The sequence below is a fragment of the Chiloscyllium plagiosum genome, unplaced genomic scaffold (assembly GCF_037043375.1).
Source record: "Chiloscyllium plagiosum isolate Xiang-an unplaced genomic scaffold, Cpla_swu_hap1 HiC_scaffold_14, whole genome shotgun sequence".
Lineage (NCBI taxonomy): Eukaryota > Metazoa > Chordata > Chondrichthyes > Orectolobiformes > Hemiscylliidae > Chiloscyllium > Chiloscyllium plagiosum.
The window spans coordinates 36,041,087-36,055,331 of record NW_028270152.1 but is presented as its reverse complement, the minus strand read 5'-3'; positions in this window follow the sequence as shown (position 1 = coordinate 36,055,331).

Below are 14,245 nucleotides of genomic sequence, written 5' to 3'. Positions count from 1 at the left end.
AATCTACCGCTCCATTTAGTATGCCTTTATGGAACCTCACAGTTGCACAGGCTTTGCATAGTTCCACTGCTGTTTATCCCAAACTAACTAGTACATCTCCTGTCATTTCTGCTCATTGCTTTGTCTGAATGATGCCTTCACGTGTCTTTCATATTACCAGTCTTTGCTGCCTTCTGCCCCTTCTGTGCATCCTACCACTCAGTGGCACTCAGATCTATTTCTTTCACCCATAACTCTACAAAAACAGAAGCTTGATGTCATGCATTTGCAAAATATGAAAACATAAACTCCCACCATGATTTTCCTACATAGCTGGAGCTGCTATAGCTGTCCACTCAGACTAAACAAAGCACACCTTTGCTATTCGATTTGACTCGGATCTGAAATTCAATGACAAACATGTGGCTTTTACCAAGATTGCCAATTTCCCACAACAGAATCCATCCTTTAACATCTCTGACAGTAAAATTCTAAATCCAAGCATTTGTCATGTCAAACTCATCCAAAAACAAGTATCAGATTCTGCAATAAGTCTTTTCCACCTTCTCTTCAGAGACTTCCACTCCACTAATCTCCAACAATGATTCATTAATTGCTCACAAATCACAGTGACAAAACAATTGTAGTCTTGCACTGAAGAAAAATCTATGTTCATCATCCACATGCTGCTCCTTGGCTACATCATCATAGATAGCGCTCAACTTCTAAATGTTTTCTGATGACATTGACTTCTCCCCTTAAATCATCCAGTGTAACTTCTTTACTGCTTCTGTGTTGTCAGATTGTTTGACCGGCATACAGTCTTGGAGTAGCTGCAACTTGGAGACCAAAACCATTACACTTGACTTCCAACGCTATCCTGCACAATGTACATCTGTACCACATCCCTTAACAGTCTCCAGCCATTCTAGTTAATCTCAAATTGAATTTCTAATATCATATTTCTTCATCACAAAGAGTATCTGTTATCCCCTCTATAGCATTTTTCACCTTCAGCTCTACATCAGTTCAATTGCTTCTGAAGTCTTCATCCGTTCCTTTGTCAACTCCGGACTTGATATTCTAATGCTCATCTGCTTGACCTCCGATTCTATACCTTCTGTATGCTTAACATGGAATCTAAAATGCTGTGCCCCTATTCTATCCCTCATTAAGTTATACTCAACCATTAATTTGGTCTTCACTCTCAACATCTCTAATATAAAATTCTCACCCCGACTTTTACATCCTTGAACCCTCTACATTGGTATTTTTGTGAATTGTCCTGATGAAGGTAAGATAAAAAGCCTTAACAAAGCTTTTTTTTCAGCAATTGTCTACTACATATTGAGCTTAAAGCATTTCTAAAATTCTTGAGAAATTCCATTGAAAATATTTTATTGTATTGGGTATGAGGAGAAAGTGAGGACTGCAGATGCTGTAGATCAGAGCTGAAAATGTGTTGCTGGAAAAGCACAGCAGGTCAGGCAGCATCCAAGGAACAGGAGAATCGATGTTTCGGGCATGAGCCCTTCTTCAGAAGGGCTAAAGAAGAGCTCATTCCCGAAACGTTGATTCTCCTGTTCCTTGGATGCTGCCTGACCTGCTGTGCTTTTCCAGCAACACATTTTCAGCTCTGTATTGGGTATGACACTACTTTACTGTTTTCACATTTAGTTGATGGAGCAGGCAGCTTATAATTGTGCATCTTGCAGACAAACCACATATGTTTACTTCGACAGAATTACTAGAGAAAAGGATTCATGTGATTTACTTTGCTGTATATGGCAAGTTCACATTTAACAATGTTAAAGCTTTCTGGGAAAAGGACTAATCTTCCACTTTTGGATAAAATCAAATGTGAAATTGTGATATCGGACCACTCTCTACATATGTCGTTGGGACTACTGAACTAAACTTAACAATGGTACGTTAAGCAAGAATTAAGGTTTAAATGACTTGTGAATGAAAGGAAATGCAATGTAAGTAAATCAATTCAGACTAAGTGGTTCAAGCCTGTGAATAAATAATTAATTTGCTCGTGTGATGGTATCTCCTTGATGAACGCATGATCATAATTTGCCAAAGAGTGCAATATTCATCCAAGAGGAATATCTCCATGCCACATTTTTTCCTGGTACTCACTCAATCTTTCTGCACATTCTGATAATTTTCTGTCACTACCTAGTGCTTTTACAAAAAGTGAACATCAATAAATTGATCGCACAGTTACCATGAAAATCCTTGGCCTCAAAGTCAGGAATAGCAAATCATGATGCACCTCCTTTGAATCAGCACAAACTGGATGTTTAATATGTGCAATGTTGATTTGTCATTGGGTTGGAAGACATTTGCACTTGGGAGACTCTGCAAAAGGTTATTGTAACGTACACTCATTATTTGAAAATCATTTCCTCATGAAACCTATCATATCACGCAGAGACAACTTGTACCTGAAGGTGCACTTTTGCACCTTTTTTTTAATTCTTATATAGCATTTTATTCTGATTCAGGCCAAATCCAAATGTGGGATAAAGTACAATAACTAAATTAATTGTAATGTTTCAATGAATCAAGGCAAATCCCTTTTAGCTCATCAAATGTTTATTAAATTAGGGATTTTAAAGTGTCAGCAGTTTTCTGATTGAACAAACCCATCACCTGAAGCAAAGTGGTTTAAACAAGTTTATTATAATACTAGTAACAAGTGTCCTTAGTCATGTTAATAGTTTGGCTGTCCTTGTTACAGAAACAATTCTGAGCACAATTTGTTGGATGTAAAAACAGTGGAGAAAATGGAAACCTCTTGTGTTAATGGCAGAGATGAAGAATGTCCATGCAACGTTTTTTTGCCTCACAGTTTTATCCTTTAGTCTCTTACAAACACCCTGATGTGCTGGGATACAGCTTCCAAAGGACAGGCAGATGCCGGTAAATTGTTTGTGTGAGGTTCTTTTTATGGTTAAATGTAAGCAAGATAGTGCTGACAAATTATTCAACCATGGAAAATACCATAAATGAATCTGCTCTTCCATCCCCTAACTTCCATATACAAATATAGCAGATGATAAAGGACACCATTCAGGAGCTGACTGATCTTTCTTTTTCTAGTCTCAGAATGATTGTGATTAAATAGAGTACTCCTGTTACTATCAGTTAACACAGTATAGAGCAAGATTGAATGTGAGACTTTCTAGATATTTTTGTATTTTCATTGCAAATGTTCAGAGGCAATAAAACCAAAAAAAATCTAAATTAATTTTGAAGATTGATAAAAGCTGAAACAATATATTCTACCTGTTTGTAGCCACCTTTTGAATGTACACAGCTCTTCACGTTGAGTTTGCTCGTCAACATTCCTGATTAGGACTGCTTTTTAGACAAGGCCAAAGCTACACTGGCAGCTATGAACAATTATTTAAGCAGGTGGGGCAATCAGGTTCATCATGTTACTAGTTACTGTAGCAATGTAGCAAAAGTCCTAATTAGTATCATCCATGAAAAATATGTCTAAGGGATAAATCATCAATATATTTTCCCCCTACTCAAGTCTTTGTAACTGGCAGGTTTTTAATTTAACTCAGGATGTATGGTCAGCTTGAAAATCAAACCAAAGCATTACAGAGAAGAAATTATGATTGATGGGGTTTCTATTCTCATCCATACTACACACTTATCAATATTGCTTAAATGGCTCAACGATAAAAGGATACTATAATAGTCGCATATAATAGGAAGTCATCCTGCCTAACCTTTTTGTGCTGGACCTCTGAAAATGCAATTCAGCTAGTGTCAATCTTCTGTCTTTTTCTTATGTCCCAGCACATTTTTTATTTTTCAGACAATAATCTTTTTGAAAGTATCATTTGACCCAGCCTCAACCATACTATGAAGCATCCCATTCCAGATCCTGACCTCTCACTGTGGGTAAAAGGTTTTCCTTGTGTCACCAATGCTTCCTTTGCCAATTCCCTTAATTTTGGCTCTTGACCCCTTTCGCCAATGGGAACTGTTTCTTCCTATTCCTGTTGATAATCCTGATATTGAATGTCCTGTTGATAGTCCTGATATTCCTGAAGAAGGGCTTATGCCCAAAACGTCGATTCTCCTGCTCCTTGGATGCTGCCTGACCTGCTGCGCTTTTCCAGCAACACATTTTCAGCTCTGATCTCCAGCATCTGCAGTCCTCACTTTCTCCATTGAATGTCTATAACAAATCTCATGTCAATTTTCTCTTCTCCAATCTTTTCAATCTTGTTTATGTATCTTCCCTTGAACATTGGCGTGAATCTTTCCTACACCCTTTCTGATGTTCTTCCATCCTTCCCAATTGGTATGCCCAAAAACAGATGCACTCCAACTGGGCTGAACCAGTGTTTTATACAGATTTAACATACTTTCCTTGCTTTTATATATTATGTATGTTTTGAAAAACTTAATGTATTGTATTCTTTATTAACATTTCCTTATCAATCCTCAAAAGATTCAAGCAAGTTAATTAAACATGATTTGCCCTTTACAAATATATACTGATTTTTCTTAATTAACATGATATCTGTCATGAGCATACATCTTCTGCTTACATGCAGACTATTGACCTATGAATTCCTTTGACTGATTTAATATCTGGGACTTTCATGATTGGAAATAATTTTAAACAAGGACCAATATATCCTGACTTAAAATGGTCACAGGTATCACCAGTTACGCTGACATTGGTCAGGTTTCTATAAACTGGCAAGGATTAGATCAAAGACAGTGTGATATGAAATTAGTATTTTCTCTAAAGGTACTTAGATCATCAGACAAACACCATGGGAAATTCTACACTATTCTCATCATGGTTCATAATACATCCAAGTTTTGTATCAATCACACATTTTGATATTGTGCCCTCTACACCAAGGTCTAAACCATTAATACGTATGAGGAAGAGCTTGATAGTAATGATGGAATGGAGAATATAAGACCATATGGAAAGTGAGTTCTTTGGCTGCATAAGCCTGCTCCGACATGCAATAGGATCATAACTGATCTGACATTCATCACATTCATTTCCCTGCCCTTTCCCCATAACCCATGCTCAGCTATTAGAGTGGAGATTGGTTTGAGTATGACTCTGTTTCTGCTACTGCTGCAGCTAATAATCCACAGTGCATCGTGAATACCTAGTCTTAAGTTGCTAGATCTGTTCAGATTCTGTCCCTTTTAGCATGGTGATATTGCTACATGATATATTTTCAGCTATTATCAATACGAAGGTGGGACTTTGTTTCCACAAGGACTATGGTGGCCACTCTTAATTAAGCTGTCCTGGACAGTTGCAGCTTCAGCAGATCAATTGGTGAGGGTGAGGTCCAGTATGATTTTCCCTCTTGTTGCTTCCCACATAGCATGCTGCAGACCCAGTCCAGGAGCAATGTTATTTAGGACTCAAGTGGATTGATCAGTGGTGCCGCTACTGAGCCAGTCTTGCGTTAAATAATAAGTTAGGAAAATCATAATCTAATCAAACTGAGTCAGCATAGCATCTTGAAAGGGAAATCATGTCTCAACCTGAGTGCGTAGAGGGGAACCAGCAGGTGTGTTGTATTTGGACTTCAAGAAAGCATTCAACTTCACAAAAGATCAAGTCATAAGATAAGAGCCCATGGTGTTAAAGGTATTATAATGATATGGGTAGAGAATTGGTTGATGGGCAGGAAACAGTGAAGGAGGATAAGGGGTTCATTTCCAGGTTGGTGATCCATGTCCAGTGGAGTTTTACAGGGACCACAACTCTTTACAATATATAATAATGATTTGATGGAAAGAAGGGAATATAATACAGCCAAAATTTCAGACTAAAATAGGTGGAAAGGCAGATTGTGAGAGGGATACAAACAGTTTACAGAGTGATATTGATAGGTTGAGCAAATTGGCAAAAAGCTGACTTGGAGAAGAATGTTGGAAAATGCAAAGTTGTTAATTTTGAAAGTGACATCAAAAGATCAAAACATTATTTTAATGGAGAAAAACTGCAGAAAGCTGTAACACAAACTCTTGGGGGTACTTTTTCATGAAACTCAGAAAGCTAGCAAACAGGTGCAGCAGGTAATCAGGAAGGCTATTGGAATATTGGCCCTTATTGCAAGGGGGTTGGAGCATAAGAGTAAGGATGTCTGACTGCAACTGTACAAGGTGCTGGTGAGAATTCATCTCAAGTACTGTGAGCAGTTTTGGACCCTTACTTAAGGAAAGATATCATTTCATTGGAGTCACTTCAGATAAGGCTCACGAAGATGATCCTGACATGGAGGGATTGCCTTGAGCAAAGGCTAAACAGGTTAGGATACTACTCACTTGTGTTTAAAAGAATGGGAGGTGATCTCATTGAGACTATAGAATTCTTAAGTGGCTGGACAGGATAAATGCTGAGAGACTGTTTACTCTCATGGGAGAATCTAGGATGAGAGGGCATAATCTCAGAATAAATGGGAACCAACTTAAGAGTGAGATAAGAAGTAATTTCTTCTCTCAGAGAATAGTGAGTAGTTGAAACTCCTTCCCATACAAAGTTCTGAGAGCAGAATCCTTGCACATATTTACGACTGAAATAGATAGATTATTAAGAGAATCAAGGGTTGTGGGGAAGGGACAGGAAAGTGGACATGAGGAATGTCAGATCAGATTGATCCTATGGAATGGTGAAGCAGGCTCAAAGAGCTGGATGGCCTCCGACTGTTCCTATTTCTTATGGTCTTATTTTGTAGAAGTACTGATTCATCAGCCAAGGGAGGACAGTACATGATAATCAGCAGCACTCCTTGCCCATGTTTGACTTGGTGTCAAGAGAATACATGGTATCCAGAATTAATGTTGAGGAGTCTCAGGGCAACTCTCTCTCAACTGTATGCCATTGTGCCACCACCATCTGTCCAGGAATGGTGATGGTGGTGTTTTGAAAATTGTCAGTAAGGTATGATTCTGTGAATCTGACTATGTAAGATTGTTGCTTGACTAGTCTGTAGGACAGTTCTGCCAATTTTGGCATTAGTCCCTGGATGTTAGTAAGGAGGACTTTGTCAAGTCAATAGGACTATGCTCATTATTGTCATTTTCAGTCCCTTAGCCTATGCCAAGTGATCCATCTGTTTTCATTTGTCTTTTCATTTCTAGCAATCAAATGGTCATTTCAGAGCATAGCTAAGAGTCAAATACATTGCTCTGGGCCTGGAGTCTCATATACCTCATTCCAGATAAGGACAGCAGTTTCCTTACCTAAATGGCATGAGTGAACCAGATGGGTTTTTATGAATCAATAGTGATTTCATTGTCATCATTTGGCTTTTAATTTCAGATTTTTTAATGAATCGTTTTATTGAACATGGTTTTAGAGCTTTATCTAGCTCTCTGGATTACTATATTCCAGCAACAATAGCACTAGATCATCACCTCCCCACCGCTCTTCCTGTTGATATGATTTGCCAAGTCACAGGAAATGTCCTGAAGTTCCCATATGGAACAAGACATGCGCTCCAGGAGTTGGGACTGTCCTGTCATTCATCCTTTTTCAGTAGATAATAAAATTCAAAAGTAAGAAATAACACTTGAACAAACAACAGGCAGGCAGGAATGTAATTTGAATGTGTTAAGTATCTCTACATGAACATCGATGATCAGACATTTTACTCCGTAACATCGTTTTAATTTATTTAAAATCCTGTTTTACTTCATTTAGGTGAGGTTATTTCTTAATGTATCATTCTATGGGACTGAGATTCCTATTTTCTAAAATGAATGACAAAATTGATGAAGCATTAACTAGATCAAAAGAATGCATGCTTCAAATATAATGATTCGATCGGAAGCAATTTCATTAGCAGTAACAAAAGAAGAGCAGTCAATCACAATGCACAAGCAATTATGGTCCCTCAGCACTTCAAAAGCAGATAATGAGCTTTTCAGCTCATATAAATGTCAGAAAGTTCATTCACCCAGCCGTGGATTGTACATTTAGGAAAGAATACCTTTGAATAGCCATTCTGAAGGTTCAAAAAGAATTACTTCACCTTCTCAGATTATTAAGATTTAAACAGTCAGATATCACCCATCAGTAACTCCAAACAAAGGTTAGAGTTGGTATTTAAGATAGCCTGTGAAAAATATTACAGTCTTATTTTAAAAACAAATTTCCAAGCTTCGTGTTTTTATTCAACAATTAGAATTTTTTCCAAAAATATCTGTTCAGGGTGGGACTAGATTGGGTTGGGATATCTGGCCGGCATGGACAGGTTGGACTGAAGGGTCTGTCTCTGTGCTGTACATCTCTATGACTTTGACTATGTGGATCGCATCAGAGTCATGAATTTATCCTAAGGGTCAGGTTAGGAGGTGGGGAGACATAAAATTGGCGCCTTTGCAGTGCTACCATTCTTACTACTTCCCACCACACCCAACCTGTTGCCATGGCTATTTTAATCACAATGGCGGAGGCACTGTCCACCCCAGTCCCCCTCCTGGCTCAGCATGAACTATGAACTTGGTTCTAGTGAGACTCTGGACTTACAAGTAAATCTGTGTTCCAATGGCAGTGGCCACGCTCTTAGTGGCACTACTGGGACAAGACAGCCACCAACCATTTGATTGACTGGCAGCTTCCAAATGTGGAACCTCCTTGCCAACAGAGATGGAAGGTCCATCCTGAATGAATTAAGGGTGTGCTTGTCCTGAAATGGTTAGAGGTTCAGCCAACTAAGCACAGCTGGACTTGTCCCTATTTTACATGGGTGAGGGTAGACCAGCTCCTCGCAAAATTTAAGTCATCAGCATAGTGTACATAACGTAATATAATTAACCCAATGATGTGTTAATATCAAATTTCATACAACATTCAAATCAGCAGAGAAGCTAATGGCATCCAAAGGACCTACATGACAGGAGAACACATTAACCACATCTACCATTAGGACAACGTCATCCAATTCATTAAAAATATAACTCATGTGAAATGCCATCCTGCATCAGTGATGTTTTAATTATGAATAGTATTGCATCATGCTTATAATCAGAAAATGCATTATTAGTTGCTTAAATAAAGCACTTATAATATAAATATCAATAATAACCTTAGCAATTAGTAATTCCATGATTGAAAATATGTTGAAAAGACAACACAATACTTATACAGGCTGTTCTTGTATAACGCAATAGTTCCGTTCCCATGTGATCCCGCATTATAAGAAAATCATGTAACAGCAGCACCATTTAAACCAATAGGTCCGTAATCACGTTATTGCTAAGACGTTCGCGTTATACAAATAATGGTCTAAATTCTTAAATTGCATTATAGCCAATTCACGTTGAAGTAACGCGCATTATAGCAGATCCATGCCCTTGACAGAATAAAAAATCTGATGGTTCTTTACAGAAGTATTATAAAGCAAAATATGACACAGAGACATAGCAGTAGATAATAGTAGTTCACATAACGAAGACCTTGACGAAAGAAATCATTTTAAGAAGAGTCTAAAATAAAGTTTTTGGGGAGGAGGTCTTGGTGGCAGGGGGATGATGTTCGAAAGCAAAATTAGATCTCAGGTAACAAGACCCTAAACGTCTTGCCTGGCTGCTTGTAAAGGTTAGCCTGAGCTGGTTTTAACAGAAATACATGTAGCAGGATACATGATGGTATGGCTTTCAAATACCACCTCAACAAATTAGGACCTAGCAAAAAGTTTTAATCTTGAAATGCTACTTTTGAGTGCCTGAAAAAATACTTGCAGCATAAACTATGAGGGTAGTGATAAGCTTAATAGCCATTGGGAACATATGGCAGATGGCTGGTTGATCCAACAGGCCCTTGTGGACCAGTTGACACATTTTTGTTGTCACCTAATGTTGAGCAACTGTGGGTATTGATCCTCCACTATAACCATAATGGTGAGTCTATTGTGATAGGCATACAATTAGGGCTACTGTGTTTCATGATTCCCCAGTGCCAAGTTCATTTTCCCAAAACCCTTGCTATCTCCCACTTTGATTAGCCTAAACATTATGGTACATCTTTCTCTGGTCAAAGTTCAGTGTTATTTTTTAATGCTTTCCTAATGCAAATAAGCCGTTACATATCATCCACATTTGTAGCAACTTTAAGCATCTATAAAATGTATACTACTCAAAGTGTTACTATTGCTGTAAAATTATGCAAAATTCATGACCTTTAACAAGTTTAATTGACTTTCTTTTCAAGTTTTTCAAGTACATATGTCTGATGATAGAAAGGTTCAAACAATTAAATTGTTGTAATTTTCCGCAAATATTTAACCACTCCAGTTATTTTTGCACAGCTTCACAAATAAATATTCACTCTTAATACCTTTAGAGCCATTAGACATTTCATTTTTTAGAGTTCTACAACATGATGTACAGTAATTGGTGCTTAATATCCCAATTACTGCTTCTCTAATCTGGAAAGGCACGTGTTTAGGTTTGCCAACATCTCATCACAACTTCAAAAGAATTTGCTTCCATTTTCTTCCTAAACAGAGAATCCAAATGCTCTTTGTTAAGAGTGGTAAAGAGCACTACAGAGATAATTAACTGGAAATAATTATAGTGCAGTTGGAAAATTACAGCTTCTCTGCAGCAAAAAAGAACAGCATTTTATTTGTGTCTTCTTCCACTACCATCATGATTGATCCATTCTAGCCAAAATTGTTTGAAAGTGGAAAATGCTGGACAGCACCTCAGTAAAATAAGCTGCACATACAACCTGGTAGCAAACTTCTTTTGTTTAGGTAGTAGAATATATACATTTCACATCATTATAGCCTGATGTGAACGTTCTGATATTTTAAGAGGGGCGGATGAACAGCACATGGGTTCTGACTTAGTACCAGATGATGCACAGACCAAAGAAGTGAGTCAATACAGAATTATTCTATAAATGGCCTCAACAGATCTGTGCTGTAAACATAGCTATTTTTTCTTTCCATATGAATAATCTAAGAGTTTTTTATTGTCTGTCAATGCATTTTTCAAATGTTGCATACCAGAATACAATAGCTCCACCTAAAAATTGTTTTGACAATATTACTAAGTGAACACTTAATTTATGTGGGATTCCTTTATCTTCCTTTTTTATCAGAGTTCTGTGCCAATTTTATTTTAAAAATCAGCTTGAAGTAATGAATTGAAAACACAATGAAAATGCAATATATCCATCTATAAATACTGTAGGATTTAATGAACCTTTTTTCAACATGCTTTGTAGTTTCTTAAATGAAAGTCTGTTATAAATTCAGGAAACTACGGTAACCTTAATCACAGTATTATTGCTACCTCTCAGACTGATGACTGTAGAAAACAAAATAATTTGAAATCGGTTGTGAACCTTGAACATTGAATTTAACCCAGCACAGGAACTGGTGAGAAATGGCATGTGTGAGGTTCATGTAAGGTCAAGATTGACAGCTTACCCATTCGATGGCATTAACCAAAGGGCACATTATCCATTAACACAAGACAATTTCCAGCTGACCGCTTGATCCTTATTCAAAGCAGTAAGGCATGAAGTTGCATTTCCTTCTGGAATATTTCCATGGAACAGTATACAAGCAACTAAGTTCGCAATAATAATTTAGAAATCTGCTACCAGGTTTTCAAACACACCGGCAGGCATACTCAAGGGCAAGAAGGAAAGTACTATTCACCAGCACTCCTAATAGTGACTATTCAACTGAACAGAGGTGGTTTAGAGAATTGCTGTCAGCACCATTACCCTGACGACCTGGGATCAATGCAGAAAAAAACTTCAGTGACCTGACATGGGTGAGTATGGCTCTTGAGCTCTCCATTGCTGTCAACAAGATATGATCACAATTCATTCATACCCTTTCACATCACTCTCAATTATTTTCCCACTTCCATCACATCAGTCAGCATTCATTCACAAGAGTTCTCTGAAATACTCTCATTTATATTTCAAACTTACACTTGCAATTTCCTTTTTTCTTTCACACCAGAAATATATAAGGTTCTCTTGTCCTATTGAAAAATTTACACAATCAGCAATTCCTCCAATAGACCTTTCTCACTTCATATTCCTTGTACTCAACTCTACATTGATCACCTTACTATCAACTTGTTCTATCTTGTCCAGCTCTCAGCAGATGCCCAAAATGCCTACACAGAGTACTGATGTTTGAACATTATCTTTTATTCGCTCATTCCGTAGGATAATACAGAATATGATGCCAGGATGTGAAATCAGACCTGGGGAGCAGTTCCAGATAACATAGCTGTTAGCCTTTGGAAAAGGTTGACCAGGATTAATGTTCTGGATAATGTTCTGAGCATCAGGCAAGTCTGGTGACTTATCCAATCAGGGTGTCTGTCTGTTACTTGTAGCTATCTATTGATCTCAGTAGATATTCAGAAACCTTCAGAATTCAAGCTTCATTTTGAAGACATGCTCATATCCAAAGCTTTTCTTGTATATACATTTATTCATGGGATATGGTGACATTTGCTAGGCCAGCATTCATTGCCCATCCCTAACTGCAGTAAAACACATTGCTGTGGGTCTGGAGTCTGTGGGTCAGACCAAATACGGATGGTAGTTTCCTTCCCTTAAGGGCATTTGTGAACCAGATGAGATTTTCATGACAATCAACAATGGTTTCACAGTCATCAATAGACTCTTATTTTCAGATTATTTTTGTGTTGAATTCAAACTTCATCATCTGTCATGGTGGAATCCCTAGAATATTACCTGGCTCTCTCGATTAATAGTCTAGTGATAATACCACTATGCCAATGCCTCCCCATAAAGTGCCATACTAACTCACACTAATACTCCGTTTTCTAGTCTCTTGCAACACACTGATCCTTTAGAAGAATACAGAAGAGGAGGATAAATCTCTTGATTCAGTTTCATAGCTTGCATTCTTTTCAAGTAACAGTATAAACATTGGAACTCACTATGGATTGAACAATTAAAGAGCTGGCAAAACACTTAGCACGAGTGAGCATCACCAGATATTGGTGATAGAGACAACCCAGGAGGGACTCTGAGCAAGTCAAAGATGAGAAAATGGGGAATCCAGCTATAAAAACACTGTTTGATTCCAAATATTAAAAGGCCTGCCACCTGCAAATTTGAAGAGACTTTTTCCAGTCTATTTTGCTTTTTTCCAGGGATGCTGAAGTCAGGCCAAGACAAAGTGAGCAAGTGTCACCAGCCTTTGTATCTTTGGTGGAAGCACAAATTGCTGTCATGCAGACGCTGGTTTCCACAGCAGACAGATTGATAGACTAGTCACAATTACAGGCTCAGCTGGGAAGTGACCAGTCATTGTTGTTACATGAATAAAGTTTAAAATCTCTGAGGGCAAGGAGAAGAAAACTTTAAAATAATGGTTCAAGACATATGAGAAGGCTAGAATTTAAAAAGGATTATCTAAAGCTCACAATGGATGTTACCAAACAGATACCATACAGACAGGCAGGAAGCTGGAAGAACACAGCAAGCCAGGCAGCATCAGAAGAGAAGTCGATGTTCCAGGTGTAACCTTTCTTCAATACTGGGGGAGGGGGGTGGGTGTAGGGGGAGCTGTGGATAAAGGGGATGGTGGGGGCAGGGTGCTAAAGTGGGGAGAGGTGAAGACAGTAAAGGTACGACCTGGTTGGTCAATGAAAGGAATGATTCCTGTTGGTGGCAGGAAGGAGTGGAAGGGGGTAGGGGCTGGGAAGGGAGGTTATTTGAAATTGGAGAACTCAATGTTGAGTCCTCCAGGCAGTAGGCTGCCCAGGCAGAAGATGAGGTGCTATTCATCCAATTTGTGGTTTGGTTCGTTGTGGCAATGGGAGAGGTCAAGGATGGCCATGTTGTAAATGGAGTGAGGTGGGGAATTAAAATGGGCGGCGACTGGGAGGTTCGGTTGGCCCCGTCGAGATACTCGGCGAACCATTCCCTAAGTTTACGTTTGGTCTCCCCGATGTAGAGAAGACCACTTCGGACGCAGTAAAGTAGGTTGGAAGAGAAGGAGGTGAACCTCTGTCTCACCTGGACAGACTGTTTTGGACCCCAAATAGAGAAGGGGGTGGTATATGGGCAGGTTTTGCATCTTTTCTGGTTGTAGGGAGAAAGTACCTGGGGGTTTAGGGGGGGTAGGTGGGAAGAGTGGTGCAAACCAAGGACTGTTGAAGTGAACGGAATGGTCCTTGCAGAAGGCAGAGAGGTGTGGAGAGGGTAAGGTATCCTTGGTGGTGGGGTCTAGTTGGA